Genomic DNA, 15,346 nt, shown 5'->3' with positions numbered 1-15,346 from the left:
GATAAGAGGCAAGAATGAAGAGTATTACAAAGCCTGATCCTATCCTAAATCTCTGATCCGACCCTGGAGCTCTGATCCTTGTGGTTCAAAAAGGTTTATCAAACTCAAAGAGTTCAGGAATTCCTGGCTGTCTACCAGGAATGTCACATTTTATTTCTACTGAATGAGTGCTGTTTTAGAGGGATGCAGAAAGCCCCATCAGGAGGTGAATTTATTTTTCACACCAACATTTGAGATAAAGTACTTTATTCTACTTTTGAATACGAAGAAGAGGTTTCCACAGGCCAAGTTACCTGCCTACTCTGATGAATGGCAGCACAGAGACTTGAATCCAGGTTTTCTGATATGAAATCACAAATTTTAAGTCACATTTTAAAGATTTTTTTTAACTTTACAGAGGAAAATACCAGGTGTACCAGGCACTACCCTAAATGCTTCAACCCTATTAATTAGGTAATATTATTAGGCCTCTTACAGCTGAAGAAATAGAGTAGAACTTTAGTATAATTTGGCAAAAATCATAGCGTCAGTAAGTGTGAAAAGCCAGGGTTTGAGTCAAGAGCCCATGTGCTTAACTAATGCATGTCTACATGATATAGTTTCTTCTGATTTTATTTCTATGGACCTATAATACATAGAAAAAGAATGCCTTACCACTTAATTTGGAAACCTTAAAAATGTCTATGTATAGAATCAGATCTCCTTTTAAGCTGAATATTTTGCACAAAATAGCCCCTTTAATAGCTTATTTATTTCTTAAAATAAAAAAAAAACTCTAGAAAATACATTTCCTACATGCTTTTAAAAATCGCTGAATAAAGCACAACCTTATATGAATTAGAACCTGAGAAAATCCAGGCCAGGATTTTAGCAAAACTGAAAAAAGTAAAGGGAGGATTTACTTTCCCTTAGATGCTTAAAAAATCCATCATTACAAAACTGACCTCTCTTAGTTTATCATTGTTTATATTAGGTGGAAAATACATTTTAAAAATATCTTAAAGATTTAATACCAAGCTTTCTAATTAATTGCTCAACTGCTGTACTGGTTAAATCAGCGAGTCTGAGAAAGATGTTGAAAAAGTCCCGGCCCATGGTTAAGACTGTGTATGGAGACCAACTAGAGTTTTCACTCTCACCAGCCCCTCTATGGACAGATGTTCTAGCCACAAGAAACACCTGGGTGAGAAAGGGAATCAGGCTCACCAAAGATATCCCCAGTTGGAAAACACTTAAATAGCAACAAGCGCTAACATTTCCTGAGCCTAACCAAGTATCAGGCTCTGGGCTCAAGGCTTTGTGTGCATTACAGGATGGACTTTTACCACCCCCTTGGGCAAATGAGAAATGCAGTACTGGAGAGCCGGAGCGGAGCGGCTGTCCGCAGCTGGTCGGCTGCCCAGAGCAGACGACATCCATCCTCAGGCCGTGCAGCCCCAGGCCTAAAATCCAAGGCGCCACACACCAAATCTTAATGTCTGTAACACTTGGTCCTTGACCTAAAGATTTCACTTAAGGTATTTAGGAGTTTTTTTAACTGAGGCTTATATTTTGCCCAGCACAAATAGCCTTAAACTTCTGCCTAAAGCTTACTAAGCAAAATTTTTCTTTTCACCGTTTCTTGTATTTGAACTAGGTTGTTGCACAAACAGAGTAAAAATCATTGTATGATCTAAAGCTGTGGTTCTCAGGGTGCTTAGGTGGCTCAGTCAGTTAACTGTTGGACTCTTGATTTTGGCTCGGGGCATGTTCTCACGGTGGGTTGGAGCCCCACACTGGGCTCAGCACTGACAGCAGAGAGCCTGCTTGGGATTCATTCTCTCTCTCTCTCTCTCTCTCTCTCTCTCTCTGCCCTTCCCCTGCTTGTGCACACCTGTGCTCTCTCTCAAATAAATAAACATTAAAATTTTTTTAAAAAAGAGCAGTGGTTCTTTTTTCTGGGGTATGTATATATGTATATACGCGTGTGTATGTACATGTATGTGTGTATTGTATGCGTGCATAATATGTATACTATGCATGCATAATATGCATACATATGAATATGAACCATAAAAAAGAATGAAATCTTGCCCTTGGCAACAATATGGATGGACCTACATGGTTAGTGAAATAAGTCAGAGAAAACCAAATTCCACTTATATGTGTAATCTAAAAAGAAAAAAAGGGAACAAATAAAACAGATTGATAGAGAACAAACTGATAGTTGTTAGTTTGTTACAAGGGGATGAAGATGGGGGGGATGCATGAAATAGTTAAAAGGGATTAAGGGCTACAATCTTCCAGTTATAACATAAATAAGACATGGGCTGTAAGGTAGAACATAGGGAATATGTTTATATAATATGGTAATATATATAGTAATGTATATATAGTACAGTAATATATATAGTAATACAGTCAATATTACTGTGTCAACTTTATATGGTGACAGATAGTAACTGGGCTTATTGTGTTGACCATTTTATAATGTAGGTAAATATAAAATCACTATGTTGTATACCTGAAACGAATATAATATTGTATGTCAATTATTCTTCAATAAAAATACGTTTTTTTTAAAGTAGTGGTTCTCAAATCACCACAATCACCAGTGAGATTTTTTTAAAAGATAGATTGGTGGACCACATCCAAGACCAATTAAGCCTGAATCTCTGTGAGATTAGCACCAGAGATTTTAACCTTGCAAAGCTCTCTCACTGAGGCAGCCAAAAAACAACCAGGAAATCCTGACCAAGGATTCATTCAGAAGTTACTTTCTTATTCACCATAAGGAAATCACTGTCACAGGACAAAACGCAGTCAAAAGAATATGGGATTAATTCACTCTCCCCATAATGCAGATCTACTTGAGAACCAGGTAGTACACAACACAGTTGTTCTAGATAAAAATGATCTTGCAGCAGACTGCCTGGAGCTGAGTCCCAGTTCTCTCATTTGGCAAATTACTTACTTTGCACTTCTATGTACGAGGAAGATAGCAAAGGTTCCTATCTCACAGGGTTCTTGTGAAGATTAAATGAGATAGTATATGCAAAGTATGGAAATGCGTGTCAGAGAGCTTGTAAATATTCAGTACATGTGAGCTACCACTATACATTGATCAGTGGATGAACATAAAATGAGGAGGAGGAGAATCGGAGTAATTGAATATTGAACGGCATCAGTTTCATGTGTCCATCTTAAATACCAGACGACCTTGCTAACGAAACTTGAAATGTCTATCATGTATTGGGATCAATCCTCTGCAGCCATTTCCACCCTAGAGAGTCTTGCAATTCAGGTATGATATTTATGACACACTCCTTCACCTGAATGGGAACTGCCTATCTCTGCATGTGTGATATTTCTTTTTCTGGGGTGGAGGTTCCAAGATTTACCAACATTTCTCCACTACACACTCCTTCCTAAACTTTATATGTTTAATATAATTCCAGCACAGCCCCACTTGCCTAGGCCTTACCTTGTTCTGTCTCTTCCCAATCACTTTGCACATACCTGCTCTGAAGCACTGTCATCTGTTGATTTCACAGTTTATTCAAGGGCTATCTATTTTACTTTATTTTCAAATTCTTGAGGGAGAGAGTTCTTCACAACAGGTACAAGGACCATTTGTTGTTGCTATCTTAGATATATGGTCCACCCACATCTCTTATGTATCACAGAGGGCTAGCTTCCCAGCTTTGATGACACAAACTAATCTGCACAAATTTCTCTTCTTGAGCAGAGTCTGCTATCACTGATAATAAAACAATAATATTCTTTTCTCTCATGTCCTTGGTGTAGTCACTCATTAGTAATGCCGTTTATTGAACGTGATCAAATGCTGACTTCCTTTGTTAAAATCATCTGAATGTGTTAGTTTTATCTGTTAACACAGAAGCATGTTTTTTCTAGTTTCCTTAAACACATCACCATCTTTATATACCCTTCTTGATAGCACTCATTTGATACTTTTTGCCTTTGAAAAATTTATCTATTATCTGCTAACAGTCTGGAAGTAAACCGTGGTCATCTGCAAAGAGAAGAGGCATCAGTTTCCTGCTTTTGATGCATACTCTTATGTGTGAAACTGACAGTTTTTAGAAAGTTTTCCAGAATATCTGCCATTTGCTTCCATGAGATGGTATCTTCTGGTTTTACTTCCATAAGGAACTAATAAACATCTTTATTTCTCTCATGTCATACATAGCATATTTCTTTCAAAGGCCTACATGAGTTGTGGTTTCATGGTGAACACTAAGGACAGCATTCCTTTCTACTGAGCAGAATGCTTTATTATCATTATTATCTGGCCAGGACAGAGGAACAGGTAGCAAAAAGAATTTTCTGAACAGGATCAGGATAGAGTCTTGGGATTTAAGCATGGTAGGGGGATCTCAGACCAAGTAGTCCAGGAGACCAAAAGGTCAGAAAGGCTAGAAAGGGTACCCCACTTCCACAGAAAGGTTTAAGGAGTCAAGAAGGACTCCAAGGTCAGGGTAGAGTCTGGTAGTTCAGTCAGTGCAGCACTGCCCTCGTCCCCCTCCTTATCCATATAAATTTCGTGATCAATCAAAATAATTATACTTCCTCATTCATGCCCTTGAATAGCTCTGCTCTCTTCTACTTCAGTTCTTTTGCCTCTTTTTTTCGACATACTTGGTTCATTTAAACTATTATACCCCCACAAAATCCACCTCTCTACATACTCTGCTTCTACAGGATTACAGTGGGACACTGTGGGACAAACACACGCACCATGCTGACTGGTCTCTCCCCTTAAACTCATGACCGTGAACGTCAGTGGGTCGTGCATCTGCCCCAAGTCCGTTACATTCTTTGCTAATACTTCATAACTTCTCCTCTGCTCAAATCCCCAACATTTCCTCCCCCATCCTCACTATCCACCGATGGCCTCGCTTCCTTTTTACTGAAAGCAAAAGGGAAAGAAAAAAAAACAAAACTGAAAGAGTTCATACCACATCTGTTTACTTACTAGCATCTTGACTTTGTGCTCTTGCCTGTTTCCAAACATTCACGTGTCTATCTCACGCCAGTCTCTGCCTGTGGACTAGATCCCCTCCCAATGGCCCAAGAACACTGTTCCAGTGCGTCTCCCCTTTCACCTACATTAGTCTTTGCTGAGATTCCCGTCAACATGCAAACATATTATTTCTCCACCTTAAAAAAAAAAAACCCACAAACTTCTGTTGACTCTACTTCCCTTGTGAGCTATCACTCCATTTCAGAGGTACCACACTTATTCTCCCCAGTTCCTCTCTTCCCGATTTTTTTCACCTTTTCTTTACCTTCATGAAGGTTAAATACTTACATAATCATACTACAATCATCAAAACCAGGGAGTTAAGAAAGTTCCAGCCTTTCATATCTATCCAGACTTTCACTCCTGACCCCTCCACTGATCAGCAGGATGCGCGGTGAGCCCAGCGTCCTCCTACGCCGCCATCTTCCCTCTCTCTCCTGTCCTATAGTATTTCTGACCCCTCCACTGAAACTGCTTGATGAGATGATCTGTGACCTCCAGGTAGCTAAACCTAGAGGTCTACACTTCAGTCCTGTCTACCTCAACCCTGCTGACTCAGCTGACTCCTCCTCCAGGTGATGTGCAGTCTTCCTCCTACCTCAGGCCTCCTCTTCTCCTTCTCAGCGTCCCCGGGTCAGTCCTTGCCCTTTTTCTCTATCTACACTCCCTCCCTCGGTGCTTCCATTGTTTACATACATCTATATGCCGATAATCTCTGGACTCCTATGTCCACCTCCCAACTCGGTATCTCTGGATGTCTCACAGCTGTCCCTCACAGCTTTTTGTTCAATTTCCAAAAAACAACCACTTGATCTCCCACCCTCAGTTTGTCCTACATGCTTTAGTGACATCTTTATCCTTCAAGTTTCTCAGGCCAAAAACCTTGAAGATATCCTTAATTCCTTTTTCTTGTATGACCCACCGTTAGTTCATTAGCAAATCTGGCTCTGCCTTCAAATACAAGCAGAATCTGAACACTTTCACCACCACCACCCCATTGGTGCAAGCCATCACCACCTCTTGCCTGGCTTATTTGCAATCATTCCTAACGGGTCCATTTTCAACAGGAGTCTGAGTAATGCTCTTAAACGTTGTTAGATCATGTTATTCCTCTACTCAAAACTCTGCCTGAAATGGGTCTTGTTTTTCTCAGAGTAAAAGCCAAACTTCTTAAAGTGGCTCTACAAGAACTGTGCACTGTGCCTGTGGCCCACATCCACCCCATTACCTTCCTCAACTCTCCTTTACCCACTGCCACGTGGCCACACTGGCCTCCTGACCATTTCTCAACATGGCAGGCACACGCCTGCCTTAAAGCCTTCGCTCTTGCTCTTCCTCTACCTGAAACAGTCTCTCCTCGGATATGTGATTGGCTAACTCCTTCACCTCCTTGTCCATTCAAATGCCACTTTCCTTTTTTTAAATTTTTTTAAATGTTTGTTTATTTTTGACAGGGGCGGGGGGAGACAGGGAGAGGGGGACGGAGAGAAAGCACGCACACAAAAGTGAGGGAGAGGCAGACAGAAAGGGACACACAGAATCTGAGCTGTCAGCACAGAGCCTGACACGGGGCTCAAACTCATGAACTCATGAACTCATGAACTGTGAGATCGTGACCTGAGGCGAAGTCAGACGCTTAACACTGAGCCACCCACGCACCCTTAAATGTCTAAATGTTACTTTCTTAATGAGGTCTACCCTGAACACAGGTTTATTTTATTTTATTTTTTTTGAGAGAGAGAGAGAAAGAGAGAGAGGGAAAGAGAGCGAAAGAAAAAGGGTCAGAGAGAGGGAGAGAGAGGGAGAGAGAGGGAGAGAGAGGGAGAGAGAGAGAGAGAGATAGAGAATCTGAAGTAGGCTCCACACACAGAGTGGAGCCCAACATCGTTGGGGCTTGATCTCACAACCATGAGATCATGACCTGAGCCTAAATCAAGAGTCAGATGCTCAGCCGACTGAGTCACCCAGGTGCCCCCAGGCTTATTTTAAATTGTAACATGTCACTGCCCAATTCCCTTTACCCAGTTTGACTTTCCTTTTTTCTAGAGCACTTACCACCTCCTACTACTATACACTATGACTTACCTATTGCCTACTATGCTGCCTGATGTGTCCCAGGTGCCCAGAATAGTACCTGGAGGAGGAGGTGCTCGGTAAATATTTGTGAAATAAAGGAGGACACAAGGGTTAGGAATAATAAAGGGAGCCAGGATTTTAGGGCCTATAGTGTCCTACTGTAGTCAAGTCAGAAATCAGCCTGCATACTTAACTAGAGCAAGGGAAGAGATTCTGAGTTTACTAGTGATTTTTTTTTTTGACAATTAAAGAGTTAATTCAACAGAAATTAAAATCTATTTTAGTTTTCTAAAATACAATGATAATTTTCTGTTAACTGAATAAAGAAATGTCAGCAGTTGAACATTCTGAGAGAACAAAGCTTTGTCTATTGGTTTTAAATTTTTTGATACAATATAGTAGCCTGGTAAAAACCAATCGGGGCGCCTGGGTGGCTCAGTCGGTTAAGCATCTGACTTCGGCTCAGGTCATGATCTCACAGTTCGTGGACTCGAGCCCAGCTCAGAGCCTGGAGCCTGCTTCGGATTCTGTGTCTCCCTCTCTCTTTGCCCCTCTCCCACTCATTCTCTCTCTCTCTCTCTAATGAAGAAACTTAAAAAAAAACCCAGTATGTTATAAAAAATTAGTAGTTACGAAAAGTCTTCAAAGTATCCAAATAGAAATTGTCTTCTGCCTTTTCTACATGTTTGGACTGTACTTACTCATAATGGTTACATTCAACGATTGTGTTCGACTCTTAAACATACCAGTACACTAACCATGATTTCTAACTCTGAATACTTACTTATTTTAGGGTACATATTTTTTTTTTCAATCCGTCACTGATCACAAATGATTATGACCTAGATATAATTTATTTTCAGAAGGCAATATAAGACAATTTCATTTTTAAATTTGTTATCCTTAGTTTTGTCTTTTAGTGTCCACTATGATGCTCTGCTCAACTGTTTAAACATCCTTTATTATCTCATGCACAGTTTCAAAAGCTAAAAGAACCATCAATTTAATGATTTTTCTTTAGCATTATTGCTAGTAACACCTAGATTAAGACCCATAATTATTTTCTTATTTAAAAAGAATCATCAAAATGAACACTATAATCACTTTCATAAATGAATGTCTAGTTTCTGCCAAAATATTGTTTGAAACATGTAACATCAGTATACCATTGACCTCACCTCATTTCTAGTACAATCCTGAAACACTGTACGTGCAACCTGTTGAGACTTTAAATATAATTCCTAATTAGGTCTTTGATTTTTATTCTAAGAAAAAGTCTTGCCTCAAAAAATTGAAATTTATAAAGAATACCTTATTGGAAAGTTCAATTTATATCTTTCCTTCAATATAATGGCTATTTAATATTAATAAATTAATAAATTCAGATGATTGGGTACATCATGACAGGTATACTGTCATGCAAACATAGTTGGGAGAGCCGTGTGTGTGAGCTCATGTGCACGCGTGTGCGCGCGCTCTCTCTGTATATACGTATATTTAAATTCACCTCTTTGCTTAAAGAAGCTTCAGAAACAAAGCCAAGCAGAAAGAAGAAAAAATAAAATTAGGAAAATATCATAATTTATTATGAAGATATGCCAGAGTCAGATGTCCAGGATTCCAAACCCAGCTCCAGCATTTATCAGCTTCGTTACTTAACCTTTCTGAGTCCTATTTCTGTGAAAAAACACTGTGATAAAATCTGAAATACTCTCCCCTCAACCGTTCTCACAGCCTGCTCTTTCCTATTATTTTGGTCTCTGTTCAAATGGTAAGTCCCAAGAAAGACTCTGTTTTATTGTTTCTCATAGCTGTTGTTATACATAGCATCTGAAATTATCCTGTTTACTTGCTTATTGTCTGTCTCTCCAGTTAGAACAGAAGTTCCAGGAGGGTGCAGACTAGGTCTGTCTTGTTTATTGCTGTGTTTCCATTGGCTAGAATAATGATTGGCACAATGTAGGTGCTAATAAACATCTGTTGAATGATTAAATAATACCACCTAACTTGAGGGGTTCTTGGGAAGATTGAATAAGATAATAAATGTAAAGCTCATGACCCCAAATACAACAAACACTCAATAAATAATAGCCATTAGTTTAATCTTTTATTAGCATTTATTTTAATTATGGTGTGATTTAATTGCAGTATGATTACAGACTGCCTAGTTGAAGTATGCTAGTATTATAAAAGTCTGGTCATGAGCTGTGCTTTTCAAACTAGCACATCACAGAATCACCTGAAAGCTTGTTATTACACAGATTTCTGGCCTTGTCCCCAGAGATTTTGATTCAGCAGGTCTACGGTAAGGCCCAAGAATTTGCACTTTTAACAAGTTCCCAGGTGATGCTGTGGCTGGCAGATGGAGACTGCGCTTTGGATATAGCAAGTGGATGTAGCCTAAGATTTTCAAACATCGAGTATGAACATATCAAGAAATCTCTGTACCTTAAAGTACTTATATATTTACGATACTTGTTCAAAAACAATAAATGGTTGGTTATACTTAAATTTTACCACCTTCTGATTGTGTTGTTCCTTCATTTTTACTTATTACCACATAAAATCACCAAGTCCCTTAACTGTCACATCAACTATACTTAATTATCAATTAACGCTTCTTCTTTGCATAAGTTAAAAACTAAGTACAACAACACTTTTCCAAAGAATTTGTTCTCTGTACAGGGATTACTGCCACAATCTCTGAAAGGGCACAAAGAAGAAAGCTTTCCTTTCCTGTACCACAGATTTCTATGTCTATAACCTTCTTTTTCTCCTGGGGAAAGAATCATCACTCTTACAGGGGCCGCTAACCACAAGAGAGTTAAGAACCAACGCACTGTATTCTCCACATTTTAGCTGCCGGAACAAAGCTCCTTTGTTCTTAGTTGAAGTGAAAAGTCTTTAATTTTAAGTCAACAACCTATACAGCCACAAGCAAATACACCCTAAGCAACCTCAAAAAGTTTCTGAGGATCCTGGTGCAAGAGACAGAGCATCCTTTAATCTAGAACTGCCAATCTCTGGTCCCCAATCCAGTGTCTCTCTCTCCCTAAGACCCACGAGGCTTCCCCCTAAATTGCAGAAGACCGTTTTTCAAAATATGTAATTCCTAATTGACATTGCCTACGTGCCTTTCAAGCTACCTATTGCTGCGTATGAATCTCTGAAAGAAAAAACACAATAAAATAATCAACAAATTGGCCATTTATTTATTCATTTGATCCTTTATCAAGCACCTAAGTACCAGGCACTAAGGTACACGTAACCCAAAGCTACCTATGGTAGCAAGTCGGTGGCATATCTTGGAGGAGATGAGTTTTAAAGGATGTGCATCTGCTCGCTGGGCATATGGGTGAAGTGCATTCTAAAGCAGAGCACACTGCTGAACCAAGTATGTGCCTGTATGTGCAGTAGGCAGTGAGGGAGGAAGATGTGGGCACGGCTAAGTAGTTTCAATTTATCCCGAGGCACCTGGGTATCTCTAAGAAATTCTGGGTCAGCTGATGAGTGAGCAGTGAAGACAGTAAACTGTTTAAATGATCATGCTTTGACACAGGTTAGAAGTGAGTTGCAGAGACTTTGGGCAGAAGTAATGAGGGCCTGAACAGTCACAGGGGGGTGGCAGTGAAGGGACAGATTTGAGAGGGATTAAAGAGAGAGACCAGACAGGACTTGGTCCCCATTCTGTTAGGGAGGGTAAACAGAGTCGAGTGTGGAGCTCATTTCCTGCTGGAATAACTGAAGATCAGTATCCCATTCACTCATTTTTAGACATGCTGAGCTCCAGATGGCTTCAGGACATCCAGGTGGACACCAGGAGGATTTTGAAGCTCAGAAGAAAGGTTTATGCCAGAAATAAAGATTGGGAGACATCAGCACATGCAGCTGAAGTCCCAGAGTAGGTGAGCTCACATGGAAAAGAAAAAGATCCAAATACACACGTAGAATTTTTTTCTTGGCTTATGAGAAGTTTGCTTGATAGAGTTTAAGTTCTAAATCAATCTTTTTTTTTTTTACCACTCTACTCCAGTGGCTAGCAAAGTGACTGACAACTAAATATTTTAAATAATTCAATAATTATTTGGAGGGACGTTTACTTCCTTAAGTTTTGGGTTATTAAAATGATCTCATAGATCTGCAACCATGGTTAATGTGGATTTAGCTCATCTAGCATGAAGTGACCAAAGATAAAACTCATTTGTATGTTAATTTCCACCTAATTTAAAAAATTTATCTTTTTATCAAGTGTCCTTGGCCTGCTTTAGAGAAGTGGTATTAGTAGGTGAGGTACAAACCTACTTAAAAATGGGGGCTTTTGTAAGCTTTGTCTGTCTGTTTGTTTTGGCAATTCCTTGCCCAGAGCCTGGGACACAGCCTGCCCTGTCACCTCTGCCTCCCACATCCTTCTAACTGGCTTGCCCCTTTCTCTTTCTTCCACACAGCTGGCGTGCTAACATCGAGGGCTGCTGCAGTCACTTATCATGCTGGTTCTGTTGGCCCTTCTTTCTACATCAATAGGGAAGCCGGGCAGTGTTAGCTCCAGAACTTACTGGGAGAATGGGAGAGCATAAACCTATCTGATCTGAGGAGGAGAGACAAAGAGGTGAAATGCATTTGCAGAGTATCCCAAAGGAAAAAAGTAACTTCATGTATCCATATGACAGCGGGGAGCATCATGCATGATTCCCACCTCCCGCCCTGCTGCATGCATTTCCACCCCAGCCAGGCCCAAGCTTACTCACATCTCTGCCTGAGAAGGCCAGGGCCTATGGCTTTAGGAATTTCAAAAAACATTCTAGTTTCTTATCTTGCATGCCATTCTGCTGCAATATCCCAACACATACCTGTTATTATATCATTCCGTTTCATTAGTTTCATTGCACTTATCAGCATCCAAATTTCATATATTTCTTAACTTGATTACTCTGTCCTTCCTCATTTGACCAGAAAGTTCAGAAGGGCAGATTCCATGTCTGGTTTTACTCATCAACGGTAAAGCTCCATTTATATATTTTAATTTTCAAAATTCAAGTAAGACCAGAATCTTATATCATGAATTTTCATAGTAAGAACTATTTTTTTACCCATACTTTAAAGAATCACAAAATCATAGTCTTTGTACAGAGTTATTTTAATAAGATATTCTTTCTATATTCTATCAGTCAAGATAAAAAATATGATGATGTACTGCAGCGTCACTTAACATTTCTCACTTTCCTCCTGTCCCATTTGGCCATCTTACTTTTATATTTTATACTATCTCAAATCACAGCATCATTATATCTGACCCATATAATACATTAGAAAACTGGGTAAGGGCGCCTGGGTGGCTCAGTTGGTTGAGCGTCCAACTTCGGCTCAGGTCATGATATCACGGTTTGTGGGTTTGAGCCCCGCATCGGGCTCTGTGCTGACAGCTCGGAGCCTGGAGCCTGCTTCGGATTCTGTGTCTCCCTCTCTCTGACCCTCCCCCCGTTCATGCTCTGTCTCTGTCTCAAAAATGAATATTAAAAAAAAAAAAACTTATTAAAAAAAAAAAGAAAACTGGGTAAGATCAAAGACCCAACCAATGACTGAGAAACGCTGAGTTGCAGTATTATCTTATTGTTACAAATAAGATACTTTGCAAATGGGATAGTTTTTGCCTACAAGCTCCAATATAAATACAAGCAAAATAGTACCCGGAAATCCAAGGACCAGAAAGTGAATAAAGATGAGTACTACAGGATCCTCAGCTCTCCAGAAACACTGGGTTGAGTATCTGACTCCATCATTTACTCTATTATTTGGTATTCTCTGCTGATGATAAAGGCCACATTTATGATTTATTTACCACTGTCTTTTAATCCCACTTCTGCCACATACATTCTCTTTCAGCAAAGGGGCTTGATGATGGCCAAGGAGTTTTTCAGGCCAGAATGACTTGTGCTGTTAAACTGTCACTTACCCTTTTAGACTTTAAACTGCTGTTGCAAACATAAACATAGCCTTTGCTTATAACATGACTGTTTATACTTCTGGAATCTTTTGTTTTCCATCTCAATTTAAAATTGGGATTTTATTATGTCCCAGAGAAAATTTTCTTTCAGAAAAACAGATATAAAATCTGCATTAGAAAGGCAGAAATTGGAGAATTTGTGCTTTCTTCTTATCTCCCAGATTTGGCAGTTTTTGCTGGAGAAATCCAAATATGAAAATAACGCACAAATGTTAGAAGAAGTAAAACAAAACAGACCATGGACCAGGTCCGGGTACCATGCTTGGTGTAGTGGGAAACATGTAAGTAGAAGATTGAGTCCTTGCCCTAGAGTATTCACATTCTATTGGCTCTTCCTCCAAAATACATCCACAATCCACTCTTCCCCGCCTCCATTGCACACCTCATTACCCTGGTTGAAGGCCCTATAATCTTTCAGCTGACATGCAGTGATAGCCTGCTGATTGCTGTTCCATAAACCTGCCAAGGGCATTCCCACCTCAAGGCCTTATACTTGCTTTTCCCTCCATCTAGAATGCTCTTCCCATATATACACAGAGCTCAATTCCTTCAGGTTTGTGTTCAAATGTCATCGTATCAAAGAGGCCAACCCTGACACTGTATATAAAATAACCCCATCTCTCCTATCCACAACCTTCTTTATTTCTCTTCATAGCATTTATCATTATCTTACATGGCACATATTTATTATTAGTTTCAGCTACTCGAATCTAAGCTTCTTGAGAGCCCAGATGTTTGACTATCCTGTTCACTGTGGTATCCTCTGTGTCCAGAATGGACAGTGCCTGGCACACAATAGGTATTCAATAAATATTTGTTCGATGACATTTAACTGGTAATTATTCAAGTTAAGTAATGATACAGGGCAACAGCAAATTAGTATTTCAAGACAGTTCATAGTTAATTGCTAATTGAATAGCATAGGCCAGTAATACCCAAAGGTAATACATATCTCCATCACTTGGAGAGGTTTTCCAAAATACACATACACAGACCTCACCACAACTGATTCACCAAATCGCTCTAGGTGGAAATCTGAGCATATGTATTTTATTTTATTTTTAATTTTTTTTAATGTTTATTTATTTCTGAGACAGAGGGAGACAGAGCATGAGTAGGGGAGGGGCAGAAAGAGAGGGAGACACAGAATCAGAAGCAGGCACCAGGCTCCGACCTGTCAGCACAGAGCCCGACGCGGGGCTCGAACTCACCGCGAGATCGTTACGTGGGCTGAAGTCAGACACCCAACCGACTGAGCCACCCAGGCGCCCCTGAGTGTATGTATTTTAAACAGCTTCTTAGAATGATTCTATTTTGCTTTTATTGTGGTACACTATATATTACATAAAATTTGCCATTTTAACCATTTCCAGGTGATTCTCTATTTTGTACCTATCTAAAACTCCTGGTGTAGTATTATGTCAGTTCAGTAGCAGGAGAACAGGTGAAAGGGAGGATCTTAGAGCATGAGCTTTGAAGTTGAATAAGGTTCACCACTCATTAGCTGTGACACTGGGCAAGTTACTTAACTCAAGGTTTCCACACCCACAAAATGAAGATAATCTCTATACTCTCTCTTTCCCAATATCCACTCCAGACTGTTTCAAGCAAAGCTAAAATGAAATCAAGTATATAAAATATATATATAATATATATAAAAAAAAATATATATATACATATATATATATATATATATATATATAATATAAAGTATCTATTTGGTGCACACAATAGGCATTAAACTAGAACTTACTAGAATTACTTTCACTGAAACAGGAAAACAGTTTCATATGGGCAGAAACACAGAAAGTATGTGGAATCCTGGCATAAGTGGCTAGAACAATGAAACTTCTACTGATAGGCCAGGTGAGAAAGAAACTTGACAGGAGTTCCACAGACATGACCATATTAGAACAGAGGTTTTCAAACTTGATCATGCTTCCAAATCACCTAGAGGGCTTATTGAACACAGATTGCTGGGTCTACTCCCAGACCTTTTGATTCAGTAATTCTGGAGTGGGGCTTGTTAATGTGCATTTCTCATAAGTTCCCAAGTGATGCATAGGCTGCTGGTTTTTTGGTCAAAGGGTAGAAAATTTCAGTTCAACAAGACGAAGAAGTCCTAGAGATCTGCACAGCATACAGCCTATCGTTAATATCACTGTGTTGTATGCTTAAAATTTGCTGAGGATAGGTTTTATATTCAGTGGTCATATCACAAAAAAATAATAACAAGAGCATGG

At 39.5% G+C, this 15,346-nt stretch overlaps 1 protein-coding gene across 7 annotated transcripts in view; it reads right to left on the bottom strand.

The window, feature by feature from the left end:
- Window positions 1-15,346, bottom strand: part of PCGF5 (polycomb group ring finger 5) — a 123,362-nt gene that overhangs the window by 53,873 nt on the left and 54,143 nt on the right. The window lies entirely within an intron of this gene.

Source organism: Panthera tigris, chromosome D2 (genome assembly GCF_018350195.1).
Source record: "Panthera tigris isolate Pti1 chromosome D2, P.tigris_Pti1_mat1.1, whole genome shotgun sequence".
Lineage (NCBI taxonomy): Eukaryota > Metazoa > Chordata > Mammalia > Carnivora > Felidae > Panthera > Panthera tigris.
Note: the sequence above shows the minus strand (reverse complement) of the source record. Positions and strands in the feature narration are given on the sequence as shown.